The sequence below is a fragment of the Macrobrachium nipponense genome, chromosome 2, assembly GCF_015104395.2.
Source record: "Macrobrachium nipponense isolate FS-2020 chromosome 2, ASM1510439v2, whole genome shotgun sequence".
In the NCBI taxonomy this organism is placed as follows: domain Eukaryota; kingdom Metazoa; phylum Arthropoda; class Malacostraca; order Decapoda; family Palaemonidae; genus Macrobrachium; species Macrobrachium nipponense.
Genome location: NC_087201.1, coordinates 128,668,927 through 128,687,477, shown reverse-complemented (window position 1 = coordinate 128,687,477; position 18,551 = coordinate 128,668,927). Strand labels below are relative to the sequence as shown.

At 36.3% G+C, this 18,551-nt stretch overlaps 1 protein-coding gene across 5 annotated transcripts in view; it reads left to right on the top strand.

Annotated features, from left to right (window-relative positions):
• LOC135220982 (protein PALS2-like) overlaps positions 1-18,551 on the top strand; it is a 212,831-nt gene that overhangs the window by 21,889 nt on the left and 172,391 nt on the right. Inside the window, exon 1 of one of the 5 annotated variants that reach the window (XM_064258684.1) lies at positions 13,746-13,981. The exons of the other annotated variants lie outside the window; for them this stretch is intronic. The gene's annotated coding sequence lies outside the window, so the exon portion shown is untranslated. Of the gene's footprint in view, positions 1-13,745; positions 13,982-18,551 lie in introns of those variants that run through there. 5 annotated transcript variants of the gene reach the window in all.

Here is an 18,551-nt window from a genome sequence, read left to right as displayed (position 1 = left end):
GATATATATATATATATATATATATATGTATATATATAATATTATCATATATATTATATATATATATATCATATGTATATATATATATATATATATTATAATTTATACACAATATACATATACATACAAGATACATACATACGTATATATGGTGTGTGTGTGTGTGGGTGTGTGTGTGTGTGTGTGCTTGTAAATACCTACGTTTATACGTAAAATTTAGGAAGGGTATTTCTAAAATTCTAAAATGTTACGGCACCCATTTTGTGAAATGTTCTTGGAATAATTTTTCTTTCTAGTTTGTTTTTCTTTATTTTTTTATCCAACAAATATAAAAATTACTTAACCGTTTTTTGGTCATGTTCATAGATTTAAAAATACAGATAGTTTATTTTTGCTCACGACGTGCAAGTTCGTAAGTCCAGATCCTTGTAGAGAGAATGATATTATTTTATGGACCTCTCGAATGTGTAACCCTTCTCTCCCTTATATGATTCAAAAGTCAGGCGGCAATACCTCGAGTGAGGAGATACGATCCCTGGGGCTATGAATAAATTTGACTTTTGAACGAATTCTCTCGAAACTGGTATCGGATTTTCTATGTGCCTGTGCGGACCACCATCAACATTTAGTGTATAGACCTTCCACGTATATCTTTTCTCGGAGGGATTTTATAGTTTCACCCGCCTGAGTTTTCCTTGTTTAAGCAATGAAAATTTTAGGGTACGTGATATTTAATTTTCCTTTAAAGATCCGTATATATTCTGTAGTTTACTCTTAAATCTGAAAAATGATACGCAATCAATGTACTATTGCTGAAACGATATATCCATCAACAATGTTCATATGTAGATAATTATAAAGCCATGGCGTTGGATTCTGTTAATTTATAAGTTAATAATATTCAAAAAGTCACTATCACATTGCTATCATTATTGGATAAAACTTAGGTAATATATCAGGAACTTTAAAATTCTCTTCGGTACCTGAAGTCGTAATCCTTCACATTAAGTTAATATGACAACGTTGTTTTATATATATTATGAATTACCAAATAATGTGTTAGTAGAGTAAGTGGCGCGCAGGAGCATTACACTACATTAAAGTTTTGTGGCTGGACCTAATATCTTTATTTTCTTAAGATTCTTAAATATGCATAATACGCACACACACACACACACACACACACACACACACACACACACACATATATATATAATATATATATATATATCATATATATATAATACACACACACACACACACACACATATATATATATATATACACACACATATATATATATATATTATATATATTTATATATATATATATATATATATATATATATATATATATATATATATATATATAAAGGAGAACCGATCATAAAGATTTTGCACGATGTCATTTCCTAAGAGTTTATATTCCATGGAATTCCAAGTTTTCCTCGAAGGCTTCTTAGTTCTGCAATTGCTATCCTGAAAAATCTCAGCCCTTTTTCATTCTGGGTGTTAAACTACTCCTGAAATTAGGATCTGAATGCGGTCTTTACAGCACAATAACTAAAGATGTTTGTATTACTCAGAAACCTTTTAATATGCACATTTCAAATTTTTAAGTAGTTTCAGGATATATGAATTTGACAGCGTGGCAATACTGCTGTTATTGGGTTAAACTGAAACCGAAGAAATGGAAGAAACTATATAGATGAAATTTTAAGCTGTGATTTTGAAAATTTTCATCTTAACATTATTTTACTGTGAGGAACGTCCCTTGCTCTCCACGCAAGTTATTTTTCGTAGAATTACTCTTCCATCCGCTAGAATAATAATAAGAAAAGGAAGTTAATTAAAAGTGATTATATTTCGTTTCCATAACGTTGCCGTCTCTGATGTATGGCAGTAACTGATAAATACGAAAAGAAACTAAATTGTGAATAAGGAAGGTTTAAGTTGGAGTTTTCCGCTCTGTTTATAGCGGGCCTCCTCTTTCTCTCATTTCTTCACTTTTCTGTAGCATGAAACTTATATTATACTGTAACTAAATTAAAGATTAAACCTGTTTTTGCAAACATTATGTCTGACTTGAAAACTACAGTTCCCAAGTACTTCCTAACCTGAGGCAGTAACCCGATTTAAAATAAACCTACTGATCCCCTATTCGAGATCCACTGTATACAATTCTTTTGGCGAATTAAAAGATTGACCTTCAAAATCTCATACACCTGAAAGTAGATCAATGCCCAGTTTTTGTTCTATTCAGGATGTTTCTTACCTACTGACCTCATTCTGGGTCTCTGCTTGTTCGTCTTTTTCGGATTTCATGCTTTTATTATTTCCTCCACTTTTTCTAGTATCTTGATCATTGCAATTTGGTTCTAAGGGTTTGGCTTGCAAAAATGTTACATATTATATTATAAAATTTATATCTATGTAATATAATATATATATATATAATATATATATAGATATATATATATATATATATATATATAATATGCAGTATATATAACGTCTCAAATATCGTTTAATATACAACTCACTATACGTAGGGAATAACTTTAATTCAAGGGTACGTGATATGTGCTACCCTAGTGCTTTATCCTAAGTTCTAGTATCTCTATATCTCCACATGACACTCCCAACACCAAGTGATGGTATGGGATTGATTTTTACTTATTATTGAAGATAATCTTTTGCATGCAAATGTTGAATGGTTTGTTACGATTGCCTGACTAGACTTATAAGGCAGACCGAGCACATGAGATGACATTCTCAATTTGGATCTGGGTCTGCAAGAAAACAGAGAGAGAGAGAGAGAGAGAGAGAGAGAGAGAGAGAGAGAGAGAGAGAGAGAGAGAGAGAGAGAGAGAGAGAGAGAGAGAGAGAGTTGCTAGACTAGGTTGTATTGATACTGAATTTCGAATTTCTGTGGATGTGAGTCACAGTTGCATAAAGCATAGATTTAAGAGAAAAGTTGACAAGAAAGCCAAACTTTTCTCCACCAAAGAAAAACGATAATTTCATTCTAGTTGCATGTTGTAATTCAAATAAGCAATCAGCCCCCGTAGGCCATTACGGGATGAAAGCCGCATTTCCAAAACGAAAATTGGAGGAGGCGCGGGAAACTGCAATAACAGTGAATGGGATTCGCTCGTGACTGTCTGTGATTGACAATAACACCGTGTCAGGTCTTGGTGCAGCGAACCTTCCGCTGGGTCATGGACGTCAGAGACCACTACCGGCTGGGTGTAATGATACATCCGGCCGAGTAATTACACGGCTCTAGGAAATGTACCTTCGAGTTGGACTTGGGTCTGGACTTCTGGAATTTCCATTCCAGGGACGTTTTCTTAGGACTGTCTGGAACTAAATGAATGGGGGTTTGCGTTCTAGAGTACGATATCAAATACTTGGAAAGTCAAATTGAATAATTTTCCTAACTTTGAAATAGGTTGTTGTGGGACTTTAACTCGTTAGACGTCTTATCGTCGTAGAGAAACAGGACTGTATGGAAATAAAGACTAAAATACCTATGTATGTAGAATGAAAATTAAAATTAATAAAGGTTTTACAGTACATCCTGATTGCTTGGCAGGTCACCTACAGGCCATAAGCATTTTTGGAGGAGAAATTAACTTCGCTGGACCTGAATATGTTCACGGTTGCAAGTTTTAGCATATTTATAGTTAACATGAATTCCTCTTTAACCTTCTTACCATTTACATATTATTTGTTGCATTTTGTTATTTATTTAAGAAAATTTGTTGCCTTATATTTAAAAAAAAAATTAGTATCCTCAAACACATAAATACATCCGCCTATGCAAAGTGACTTCATATCATATATATATATATATATATATATATATATCTATATCTATATATAGTAGATAGATATTTTATATAAATATATCTACTATATCATATCATATATATATATATATATTAATATATATAGAATATGAATTTTACTAGAATTGAAAATGTCCCACTCCCACCATGGTACATTGTGTTTAGTGGTTGGTTTGAATCCCCGTGGGGAGAGGAGAGCTTGTTCATTTATTTCCCATTCAGATCCCAGGCTTGAAGTGGTGAATGTGTAAAAAGAGTTTGAGAAAATAAAGGACTTAAGACATCGTAGTGGTATTCGGAAATAGATGTATATGGTGAATGTGACCAGTAGATTCTATATACCAAATATTATCATTTGTAGTAAGATCCCCCATACTAGCCATCGGGGGACATGGCTGATTAGGGTCCATATCCAAAAATGTTCAATGGGGGGTAAAGTTAAAATGTGCAAAGTTTTATGCTTCCACCCCAAAGTGCACGATCGGGTCCAAAATCTGGGGTTAATCGCCTCATCATTAAATGAGAACATACACTTGTATAAATGAGTGTTTCAAAGTTGCTCATTTTGGATTCTTGAAAATCAATTCCACTTGGACCTTCTTACTAATACAATCTAAGGACCGATTATTACCCCATATTTTTGTTATTCACCCACATTAGACTAACTTTAGGCTCTACTACTTCCTCTCATAGATATAAAATGTGTTGTCTGTCTTTTCCAAGTCTCTACAAATTAATATAAACATATTTATTATTTACATAATTTAAATAATGTCTGCCATTTTCAAAATAGCTGACATAAACGTTTACTGCTTTGGTAATACTGTAAGTACCATTATATTCTATTATTGCAAATTTTCAAATCAAACCTCATGACTATACTTCAGCAAATCTGCAAAAGCACCAATAAACAGTGCGGGTATTAAAGTATATAGATAAATTTTTGTATAGGAATGCATATTTGAATAAGGATATTTATTCATTATTCTGAAACATCTGACATGTCTCTTAAACTCAACATAAGAGAAGATACTTGAACTCACATTGCTACTTGCAAACATATGCCTTATATAACCAGTCAGAGATACTTATTACACAGGAGCAACTTGAGGGTGGACCTTTTTAGATTCTGTGGTTAAGCATATATCCTACAACATCCATAATGAACTTCCAGTTTACAAAATTCAAAATGTATATACCTAATCATCACAGCTGCAACTGAGACAGAATAAGTCACCTCTGGAAGCCTTGCCCCTCACAAATACAAAGAGCTTTGCACTTCTAGCTATTGTGTAGCATTTGCAGGGCGGTGCACGTGATATCTTGCATTTACAATGTATAAATTCATAACAGCTCTCTTGAACTTGAGGAAGGGTTGTCCATTTTGGTACCCAAGATGATCCATCTTGCTTCTCCCGTGGCCAACTTGCGGGATCTGGTAATTTAGGATCCTTTTGAAGCACCTGTACCCAGACATGGCTTCCTTGGTACACTGCTCACAATGTGTGTTGCTAGAGGACTGCTTGTGTTTGGGGATATGCTCTTGCTCCCAAGCCCTAGATTTCCTTGCGAACAGATGCTGTCTGACTTCCCTGAATTTGGATAGCCCTCCCATTCTGTTGTAGCAGAGTGCCACAAACTGTTCCAGGAGACTCATTATGTTGCCTGGAATCTCTGATGGAGCTTCTGCAAACATCAGAAATGCATGTGTTACTCAATCAAATACAATTCATGTGTCCCAAGCACTTGATTTGCTCATACCAGCAAAGAATGAGGTAACACCGCAGCCAGCAAAGGCGTCGAAGACTGCTAATGAGTTTGCTTTTTAGGGACCCAAAGAACCAGCTATTTCATGTGCTGTAATGTATCTGGGATGCTTTCCAACCCCAAAGGATACCCATACTTTAGACACAGGGTGAGGTATTTTATGCAAAGTAGGCACAATGATGACAGCAACATCAGTGTCAGCAGTTCTAACAGTTATTATCTGATGCCCTTTGCCGGCTGCATCAGACACATGCAGTACCAACTGTGAGTCTGCCTCTTCACAGGAACAAGGCTCAATTAGGCTCTTATCAGTAGCTGTTGCAGTCAGCACTTTCTTGTCATATGTGCTGTTGATCTCCTTACTTCTACTGCTAGGGAAGTGACTTGTCTGTGAACAGCTGGAATAGCTCAGTTGTGTTCTCATCAACTCTATGGAAGCTTTGTCAGTTGCTTGGCACAGGAGAGCTCAAACTAATCCTTCTATGTATACCTTTGCTTCTTCTTTCTATGGTGGCAACCTTCAAGCTGTCAGGTGCATAGGTGTCCCACACTATATATGTCCACTGTGTTCACATGTTCCAGATGGTTTAGTATATGTGGCAGAAACACGTTGTCATTGTAGTCTTGGAAGGTTTTGGAGGTTTTTGGGGATTGCAACTGAACTATCACAGCTCCAACAAACACCACTGCTCTCACATCTGGGGCTGATGCTGGGGGTTCCACTTGTGCCTCAAGTACAGATAAAAGAACAGCCCTGTTCCCTGATCTCATTTCATCTTATTTACACGATGAAGGAGGATAAGGCTAATTCTCATGCTTGAATAAGACCTCAAGCTTGCCTTGTCGGGACTGACAAGCTATGTATAACCTCGTGAATAGGGCGCAGTCATCTTTCAGTGTTGCCAGCTCTGAATTTTGCTTTGGCTTTTGTTTCTTTTTGGAGAGGAGTGGTAGCTTATTCTTATGAATAGGCTCAATTATGGGTTTGAATCTCTCAACAAATCTCTCCTTGACAAAGAGATCATATTGTTCTTGACCTTTTTGGTAAGCGCTTCTGATTGTCTCAACAGCATCATGGTCCATTATATCCTTGGTGTCCAAGGTAAGAACTTCCCTGCTGTCCTCCTTGACAGGATTTACCATCTCATCTACAGCAGTTAGAAGTACTGAGACTTTTCTAGCAAAAGAGACTTACACATTCTGAGCTTGTTCGTGATGCTTCTCTTTAGACACCTTGCTTTCTGTTGTCTCTACAAATTCCTCTACTATCCTTGATATTTATGGTGGATAATTATATTGATTTTATAATGTTTCAAAACAGATTTGGGTTATCAATTTATAGGCGATAAATTAATAGACATGTACAACATAGTATACATAACTGTATTCATAATTATTATCGATACACATGCATATCATAGTACCTCCCTCTGGTCCTGCAACCACCCAACGTCTAAGGGCAGATGGATTTTCAGTCAACCGCACTACTCCACCATCTTTAACAAGAGAATTGACTTGCTCATGTGCCTGATCAAGAGCACTGCTGAGAAAGGCCTTGCTGACTTCCGAGCAACAAACATTCCCGAACAGAACTCCTAAGCGATTGCTGGGTGTTGCTGTTACAAGGAACATAGATGATGTACGTGAACTGATAGCCATCTTGCATAATTCACATGATGTAGGCCAAATATCCATGACAACAGAAGCACGAGTGAGTCCACATACCCTTCGAAATTTGCCTCTAGAATCATTCTCACAAGTTTTAGTGCACAAAATTCAAGCTCAAGAACTGTATCCCAATATAGAAACTGAGGTTGATCAGCTGCCATCTGTCTGCTCCATGCAGGGATATCGAAAGGCTCCTCTTCTGTCGGTAATGTTTTTTTGTACATTTCATAGGCCTGGTGTTTAAGAATAAACAGTACCAATGCTGTCTCCTCATGAGTATGGCTTGCTCTCGTAAAACATGTGGCTTTTAGAAGCAAATCAGTCACTCCACTAATCATAACACCTGCTGTTGGGATGTATGTGGTCCAGCCACTGCCCTTCAACCAGGGCTTTTAATACCCTGAATGTTAAAATTTCTAAATTGCAATCCACCCAGCATTACAAAGAATTTGTCTTCTCCGTGAGTGTCTGGCAGGTTCCATTGAATAGGTGTGGCAATAGCAACAAACTGGATGATCCATGACAAGCACTGGCACTTGGCTAGGGCTTAGATGTTGAATGGCAGTTTTGACAACATTAATTGAATACTTAATCCTTGGGATGGAGTGGGCACTATCTATGAACAGGGGCAAGAGAGCAATGATTGTCTGTGGGTCTTAAGTTGGGCAGAGAGAGGCATGAAATGCAGCCCATGAGAGGAAGTCATCTGTTAAAAGTTTTGGTTTACCAAAAAGCTTGTTCATGTGCTCAAGCCATCTATACTTTCCAGGTTAACACATCAGTCAACTTAGCTTCTTCAGGTCTCACAGATCCATGTATTGAAGCCACAAAGTGGTCTTTCTTTTTAAAGACTGCTGGAGGCACATCTGTATATGCTGCTGGCAATGCACAGACTGTTTTCTTGTTTTGGACACTTCCATCTAAGCTTGAGGCATGTCTTGCCTGACATAAACAACAGGGCCAACCATTAACTTTCACCGATTTATTCAATCTGGGAGATCTCCACCAAAGTCACTTCTATCCATTGTTCAATTGCCACACACAGTGTAATCTTTTCAGGATAGCTATCTTATTCAACTATCATCGCATTCAAGGATCACACCTTGTTTCTCTTTCACCTATTACTAAGCACAAAAATCAGCCAAGAGCAATAGGAAAAGAGAAATAGATGTCAGAGTCACTAAAAATAACAAGTGATACTGAAACTTGTAACAAATATCACCTGTCAAGAGCAAGCATCAGTGATGCATATTGAGCTCCGAAAGCCAATACAGTAAAAGCAAGGGTGAAGACATGACCAGAAAGCATTGTTATTGCTTCTTAAAGCTGTTTTCGGAGTACATTTGATCTCGAACTAAATTACGGCGTGGAAAAGCGAGAAGTGTGCTTTATTGTGCAAAAAGGTTGCAAGAGCTCTAAAAGTAATTGAGAACATACTCAGAGACAATGTTTTGTGAAGAAAACCATTTTATGTGTAGGTAACCACCTTTTTTTTACTTCATAGTGTTTACAAGACCTAAAACAATAAACATGTAATTTTATTAAACAAATTTATAAACCTTGAACATACCCAGCAAGCTTAAGCAGAACAGATTGCCTATAAAATGGAAAAAATGAAAGAGCAAAGACTTAAGGCATAGAAGTACATTGAGATTATAACTGCATATAACTGAGTGAAAGATATGCAGCTGATATTAGATGAAACAATGCGCTTAAGAAAAGCCAGGTAATAAATAAATAAATGAATAAATAACCCAAGAAGAGAAAGGCAGCTCGAGCTCATCCTTATACGAACGGAGAAACGTTCCTTGTGACACTCTCATTTGCCTAAGGTTTCATTTACAGCTCACAAAGACACACTCCTCAGTTGTATCTGAGGGCCGGAGCTCAACTTTATTAAGGCAGATATAACTTATAGAATAAGATGAAATGAAAAGAATTTTTCTGGTTCTTTGACATATGAGAAGTTAAAAAAAAAAAAAAAAAAAAAACATTGTAAACCAAAAATGTGGAAGTGGTTTACAGAAAAAGTAATACCTATTTTGAATATCACTTTGAGCAGGCAATGGAGCTGGTGAAGAGTTGCATATTATGGATAGAATATTTTTGCTTTATAAGTGAAGAACATATTGCGAAGGTATAGAAATCTGTTTTGTAGCAGTTTCAAAGATCTCTTAACGACCTAATATGGGTGGCCAAAAATGACCGATACATCCAATATGTAGGTCATCACTTTCATCGTCCTTCCTTTTCATCCTATTTTTTTGGGTATAGCTTAAATGTTCAGCTATATGTCTCTCTAATAATTAATACAGTGTTCACCACTGTTGCCACTGGTATTTATATTGAGAGTTAAATTCCTTTCTCACCCTTTGTTTTCATAGTTCACAGAATGCCGGGAACCTATAGATGAATAGCTTAGCTAACCGTTGGGAATTCCTCTGGCTTGTCAGTGTCTGCCAGTAAACTTGCTAGGCGCTTTGTGGGTACACCTCATATCTTCCCTTAACAAGGAAAAGTGGTGGATCAGCGAGCACATAGGAACGAGTGTTATTCCCACACTATCAACCCTTGCACATTTTATTTTTAGATTTTTTTCTCGCACATATATCACATTTCAATTTAAAAAAGTAATTTTAGTTTATTTATCTTTTTATATCATTGTTATTTCACGTCCTTCTCGCATCTTTTCAACTTATTTCAGCGGTGTATGTGGCCTTCCTCTTTAACTAATGATATTCCAAAGGTTTGCTGGATCAGACGTATGTTTACTTTCGTTATTTTTAGTGCATCCAGTGTCCCATAAGTTCCTGTTTAGCTGATGGGTAATACCTTCCGGTTCCTTCCACTAATAATTTGACGATTCTCCCTGAGATTCTTTCAGTTTACCTCTGTCATGATATTCGAAGAATATCATAGTTAAATTGATCAAGTTTGGTATGTTCGGGGTATGTATTCTGACAGTAAACAGTCACAGCCGATATCATCGTAACCAATGTTGGTTGCTACCATCAGCTCAGAGAATAAAAGATGGAGTGAAACAAAAACAAAACCAGACTGAAGCATCGTATCCTGACGATTCCATTTCGTAGATCTTGTGATGTGACCATGAGAAGTTGACTTTCGTTGTCTTGTAAGTAACTCTGGGAAACTGGAATTCTAATTCAGAACAGCAGATACGCTAGTGTTCCAATTCTCCTGGGTTTGAATTTTTATGTAGCATAACTCGTAAAACAAGGTTCTCGTTCTTTTCTTGTATTGTCATGAAAGAAGTTGTAGTTAAATTGGCTATTTGATATGCGCACGTATTATAATTGGCATTTATTTATATTTCTTATATTTTCGTGTATTCTTTGGAAGACTGAGGAAGGAGTTCGGAGGAGAGATCACTTAGAAGTGAAGGAAGAGTGGGATGAAGTGGAAAACAACTGTAATCTGTAGGACTCTGGGATTTGAGGACGCGATTGTTGGAGGTTAAGGGATGAGAGAGGAAGGTATTGGAAGTTTCAGGGGAAGGGATTCTAACGGTGGTCAATGTGAGGACTTTACGTAAAACAAATTATTTATTAGAAAGTTGGTGTGTGAATGAAATACAAGTCCATTAAGATATTTATGGGAAACAAGGAAAGGTTTGTAAAAGTTGGAAGAAGAGGAAGAGTAGGAGGAGATGGCAGGAAAGCCTCCCAAGAACAAGGGGGAAGAGAAAAGATTTACCTCAACATCAACGAGCGAGAACCACAAAAACGGATGGATTCGCAGTTTCGCTTTCCTTAGCAACCAGGACGAGAGAGAGAGAGAGAGAGAGAGAGAGAGAGAGAGAGAGAGAGAGAGAGAGAGAGAGAGAGAGAGAGAGAGAGAGAGAGCCTGCAGAAAGGTTCCATACCCCTGGGTAGTGCGATTACCTCGTAATGAATGAGAGACCGGAAAATTTAAAGGGTTCATATCATCAGAATTATCCAGATTAAGGAAATTATTGATTTAACGCCCGAGTGCCTGAAAAAATCTTCATTAGTCAAAATTTCAAAATATCAAGCTAAAATGTTTTCTGCATAATTTAATGCAACCATACATTGGTAAGTAATTTGTATTAGCGAGGAGATCTGGTGAATGCTGAAATTGTAAAATACAATTTATATTATATCTATATATATATATATATTATATATATGTGTGTGTGTGTGTGTGTGTGTGTGTGTGTGTGTGTGTGTGTATATATAAATCTGAGTACTTACATTGTAAAAAACTACAAGCCTCTTAACGATGAAAAAAAGACAACAACAACCCAAGTATGAATGACTTGAGGTTGGAATTCTAGTACGAGAATGTAAGAGAAACTTGTTGTGCAGGCCAGTGAGGATCTTGCAGAGCCGCGTAAGTGAGTTAATGGAATTAAACTCTGAGTAAGTGTTATGGAATTTAATAACTGAAAATACTTATGCAGTTATCAAATCCTACTCTTTTTCAGGAATGAGTTTTTATAATTATGGAACGTGCCTGAATTACTCTTGCCTTTGGTTGGATAAATATACAGTAAAAAGATAAATCTTGAGTAATTACCATATTAAGTTCAGAGGTGGTTGTATGTACAAAGCTGGACTTCTGTTTCTAAATATACTCCTCTTGAAAAGGGGAAGGGTAAGGAAGGCAGAAAAATCGACTTTTTAGATAGAAAATGGATTGCACTCAGATAATACTCCACACAGATGGATAAGTTCGACAAGTGATTGTGTACTACTGATTATTTCTAATATATATATATATATATATATATATATATATATATATATATATATATATATAGTACGTATATATAATATATATGGAGTAAAGAAGTTTCATCGTGTCATATCTTCACAGCGGCGCTCTCAGCTTTTGAAAATTCTTCGATTTGAAAGAAAAGAAAGAGGTATTGTTATTTCTTTGGATTCGTACCTAAGCAGCGAGCAAGATCCTTCCAAGTAGGAGTTTGCTGGTCGTTTACTCGTTTGCTTCTTTCTTCTATAAAGGGCGAGATTTCTTGCCTGTCCCTGATTTTGGTGCAAGACCGAACCCTACCTCGGGGGCTTTGCACATGACTCCCTTGACGATCGTCAAGCGAGGACGTGTCTTATACCCGTATTGCATTGCTTTTTATGTTCAAAGGCTTACGTTTTTAACTTTCTTGTCTCTTCTTCTTCTTATGTTCAATTTCATTGTTTCCATGGTAACGCAAAGTACAGGTTGGCAAAGTATGGCACACAGATTGATGAAGTAAACATTATTTGAGAGGAAGATTAACATATTCTAATTACGATTGGTTGGAACTATTAGCAATACGGTATATATATAAAAAGATACACTTTGAATTGAAGGCAATACACGTAATGCACTTACGTTTCAAAATAAAATGTCTAGTGAAATAGTGAATCGCGTGTCTTTCGTCCTTGCTCCAAGCCACTTTCTTGAAGAAATCGCAAACGGTGGACAGTGACTTTTTTTGTAATAAGAAAGGGTTAATCTCATTTGGTTTTCTCGGTGATGAACCATTTGCCAACTAGGACAACAGACCTTCAAGAAGATATTTGCAGTGCTGCATGTACGTGTCTTTTTTAGAAGCCCTATGCATTTAAAGTTTGAGTTTCTTTGTTTAGATAACTGCTTGCAGGTCCTAGACATTTACTTCTAACTTCCTTTAACCCCAACGCTTCAAATACTGATGGCTATGAACGTTCTTCAGTAGAGCAGAGATATGCACATAGGTTACATCTGTAATTTTTATCTTACTTGTGTAAGAACCCTACAAATGGCATCGCACGTCAGTTTGCACATACCGCTCACGAGGAGCGTCTGGCATATTAAGGGTCCAACGTTTGTGTATGGCTTCTTTAATCATCTGTTTAGCTCCGCCGGGGGGTTGAGAGTAGAAGGTAGTAGTGCGGACCACGGATTCGAAAAGCGAGGGAAAGAACGGAGATGACGATTGATTTATTAAACATGACTACGACTGGGAGCGTTGAAGGATTTATGGTGTCAGTCGTCAAATGAGAACACATGCAATGGCTAAAAAAAAAAAAAAAAAAACTAGAAATAAGAAAGGCAATGCTGCCACATGGAAGCACTTAAAGGTCATAGAGTCTAGATGAAAGAAATAAGAACTACTGCCATTCATACAAGGCGCTAAAGAAAGGAGAAAGGCAAAGGAAAGAAAACTATGAGCGGAAAAGAATGACTGAATACAGAAAAATTATCCCGAGATGGTAACAGCTGAGGAGGAGACCGGTAGGCGAATTTTACTCAGGAAGGAAAAGGGAGATGAGAGGAGTGAGAGCATGGAGGAGATGGGGGAAAGAGAGAGAGGAAAAGGCGGAGGAGAGTGAGGAGAGGAGAGTGCCACTGTTGACGGCATGGAGGTTGGGGAGGGAGGGAGACGGGTAGTGACGGTGTAGTAGTAAGAAGAGGCAGTCAGTTGATTGGTTGATCGGAGTGAGCGAGCATCTCGCGGGCCTCTTGCTTCGGGTATCACGTGATGTGATTGGATATCCTGCACAGGTTTTGTACTCTCGACACACAGATTGATCGTGGTTTTGCCAGCGTAGTTAAAATTCCTGTACTATTCCTGATGGATGGAATTTGATTAAGGACATCCCAGAGAGTGAGCCGAAGGTTGAACTTTTTGACGTCTCTGCAGGAATTTGGTGCCTATAACTTCGGAAGGTAAATACTGGCGTGGAGACACTCGCTTTATTCTGTCATTATTTTCGGTGATTTATTGCATCATCCTTTTTTTCCTGAGTGAAAATGCTACAGAAAGTTCTCCATGATCCAAGTTAAAAGTCATCACATTATTACTTGCCATGATTATGTATGGTTTATCTGTGCTCATATTCATGTCACATATTACCTGTCTTGTCGCAGTGCATGACAAGTTGGTATACGCGTAGTCTGGAAATGAATATGATCCATGGTGAAATCTGTCTATTCCAGCAGTTATGAACAAGGAGAGTAAGCTACTGAAGCTACCTAAACAAAAGGTCAATATATTCAAAGGCAATGAAAGAGGGAACTGATTCTGAAGTATAATTTCTTAAGAAATTAATACTATTTCTTTTAGTATTTATTACCTTCATGTCAATTTCTGTTGCGATTTTCACTACTTAATCACAGCACTTTTGACGGTAGTGTGAGGTTGCAATTCATAGTCATTTTTGTTGTTCTGACGAACCCAAAACCTCTTTGTGGTGATGGTAACATTATATCGGATTCAGTCTGGTCACGTCTACATTTTCCCTTTTAGTTATACTCTGATATCATATGGTTTATGTATAACATTATTCATCAAACCAACGTATTATACGTATATGCAATGTCCATGAACATAAAATGTTCATAATCTTTTTATGTTTATTAATTTCAGCAAATTAATTTTCATGCAAGCACTGCCATTCATAACTTGAAATTATAAAAGAATCGATATTAATATAACTTTATTTTTCCTTCAGGGTATAGTAGTAAAAGTAGTTTTATTATTTATGAAAATATTTCGTACAGGAAATATTTTTGATAATGATGAAATTACATACTCTATTATCCCTGGAAGAAAAAGTGGTATGGGTACGGCTGATTAACAGAATCCCCTGCATTTTTAAAATGCCCCTAGGGCATTATAAGCAAAACATACATCTTATACGGTAAAGTAATTTAAGTCAATAATTGCCCTACGGTTTTATAGTTATGGAAGCTTCCGGGTAAATTCTTGTGTTAACACATGTTATCAATGATCAACCAATATGGCGCTAATCAAACTCTGGCTGCTTTGATTTTAGATAAAAGGAGAGTGAATAAGATAAAGAATGAGGTAATCATGTGTTTTGAGTGAGTGAGTAAGTAACTTGGTAGTACTCAGTGATAGAGTTTTGAATAAGTCACCGGCATTTGTCACTAAGTCACCTAACACAAGCAAGGGAAGGCCTCCTTAGAAGCCTTAGCATAGGACCATTTGTTATTTTGAAAACTGTGAACATAACAATATTGATAGGAGCTCATTTCAATTCCTCTCTCGCTCTTCTTTCAAATCCTTTAGTTTCTTCCTTTATCATGTCTTATCATCTTAATCTTTTGTCTGTTTCTCTCTTTCCTTCTCAGAAATATAACTTTGTTAAACTGGTGGAAGTATCTAAATCTGTCATAATGTTTGTTTATATTTTGAGCAAATTACATATCATTTTAATTTGTAAGTGTGCAAAAATTGGCATTCCTTAGTTGGCATCACGGATTTTACCTACATTTATTGTAGATGTTGACCCAATCATGCAATAAAACTAAATATAATAAAACCTGTGAATTGTTATATATAGAGGATGCATCCGTTGCAGTTAGTAGTTGCCACCTCAGTACCTCAGTAACGTAGGTGAAATGCAGATTTTGGTCATTTTCTGCCATACATATTACTTTATTTTATATGAACTGGTCTGCAGGTGACAGAAGTCTCCCGTCCACTCATTCTGGCATTCTTGACTCTTCCGGTCTTCCATCTTTTAAGAGGGTCTATCACCGTCTCAAGACCCTTTAGGTTTTAACTGTCGTCTGGTTGTTTTATTGATTCTTTTATCTTTCATCTCTATTTTTTATTTAATTATATTTTCACTGTATTCTTTTCTATTTATTTACATCTTAATTTAGACTGCTATTTTAATTGTTTTTATGGCTTGATGATGCCATTCTCGGTGATGCCTTACCATAAAAAACTGCGCACGTATCAAAACTATTTCAATCATGAAGCCATCAAGAAGTTGCTGAAAACTTTTGCGTATTTTCTTATGAACAGTTATTACGTCGGTTGACAATATACATAATCTACAAGAAACCATTTTTCACTAAGTCCAGCTGTGCAGAGATTTCGTTACTCATTTTTACCCATTTCCTCACATATCTGGGAAATAAGCGTTTTCTCTACTGTCACCCTCAGTGTCTGCTACAAAAAAAAACCGTACACATTTTGACTGTTTCACGTGTCCCCACCGCCTCTTTACTCAGCAAGAGCTGCTTCGTCTCTGCGACAGGTATATATATATATATATATATATATATATATATATATATATATATATATATATATATATATAATATATATATATATATACGTGAGGAGAGAGGAGAGAAGAGAGAGAGAGAGAGAGAGAGAGAGAGAGAGAGAGACGAGAGAGACGAGAGAGAGAGAGAGAGAGAGAGAGAGTACTGACTTGTATAATAAAATTAGCAAGGTTTGTTTGGATGTAATTGTGAATGTACATTGTGCATTGAGAGTTATCCCTGATTTGCTTATTGCCTCGATTAAGCCTAATAATCAATGGCTTCTAATGCAATTTTTACGAATAAATTTCTATATTGGACTCTTTTGACGTCAATCAAAATGTTTACCAATCCTCTTTGAGATGACTATCGCTTTTAGTAATTAAAACCCTCTCCCTAATTATAATGCAAATGATTTATGAACACCATGAGACAGAGCTGCACGAATACCTGTTCTAAAGCGCAAATGGACTTTCCCACACTTTGGCTTCCTTGTGTAATTTGTGTCCCTTTCCCTCTCGTTTGAACATTTTCCCACGGTTCATAGTGCAGTTCTGACTCATAATTTTTTACTCTTTCCAGTGTTGAACAGAACAGAACGATTGCTATTCTTAGGAGATTTGTAAGTTTCCACCGTGGAGAACACATGACTTAAATTTTTATGTAGTTACATATTATGACTATTTCAGCTTAGTTTTTTCTATTGATCACTAGGCTGAAAATATTTATCACCATAATTTTTTTACATACGTCGTGAAAGTGAGTGTTTAGAAATATAAACAATGAAATGTTGCCTGCAACTGATCAGGTTTGAATGATCCTTTATGGTAATCTAGGCTCTAGAAATTAAGGTTAAGAAATTCAAAATATACAGGACATATGGACGAATTCGGACATTAAATTGTCATTCAGATAAATAATTACTAGCATGTTGAGTCGAACTAAAGACAGCAGTTCCGTTAAAAAAATAAAAAATGGGGATGTAGCAGAAGAAGCAAAAGAATAGAAAAATAAATGAGCAAATTTGGTGAACTTCCACAGATCAACACGGACTTATTTGATGAATTGTTTACACGCTTTTTCTGTACCCTTTTTACCCTAGTCGTCAACGGTGACTGAAGTCTCCCACTTAGTTTTCTTTATTTTCCACTTTTCCTAGTTGTAGAATACTGCCATTACTGTATTAAGTTCTTGAAATTTAATATTTTTCGCACTTAGCTATAGATTATAAGAGAGAGAACGAGCACACAGTTTTATTGATTTTTTTGTTAGTTTGATATAATAATATATGTATGATAAGACGAATGTTTGAGAAATGGTTTCATGGTTCCAATTACATGTAGGATAATATTTATCATCAATATGAATTCTAACGCTGTTATGCTACACTTAAGGAGGAGGTTCTTCCTCCCCTCATGCGGCCTCGTAATACCTGTCAAGAAGCCTCTTCCTCCATTTCTTCTGTGATATTCAGCCATCTCGGATCACCTTGTTTTCGACGGCTGTTTCATTTCTTGTCACCAGTTTCTGGGACTTTCTTTCTCTTATTATAACCAAGTGTCCTTAAAGCTAAAAAACGGCATTCTTTTTTGAGTGGCACAGTATTTGAGTATATAGTAGACTGTGGTATGATTAGGACCTTCAGCATAACAAATCAATTATTTTTTACAATGTTCGAGTTCTACATGAAAAATTCATAGTTATCTTATATGTAATGCAGTCAGATCACGTTTTAGCACTTTAGTTTTTTAATGCCAATGCAGGCTTAAACAGAACTCACATGCCAAATCACAAAATGTTCTGAGCTTGTATTATAATTTTCATCCTTTCTTGTTAAAACCGGTCATTCTGTTTCACTATTCCACATTTTTACAGTTTGTAGTGTTTTATCATATATTTTTAGAGAAGATAACCACCATATCACGGAATTTCACATGCATCCAAGCTTGTAGCAAAGCCATGCAAGTGTACCTTGATGTATATAATCAATGGTTTTAGTATTTCTCTATCTGGAGTTCTTTGACTGGAGTTACGCTGATAAATTTACTACAAACTTGGACAGTTTTTGAAGACCTCAATTCTGGTGATGGCTTCCTGTTCGTTATGTCGTTCGTTTCTGCGCTTGTGGTTTGTGTATATATATATATATATATATATATATATATATATATATATATATATATATATACATACATACATACATACGCGCGAGCGC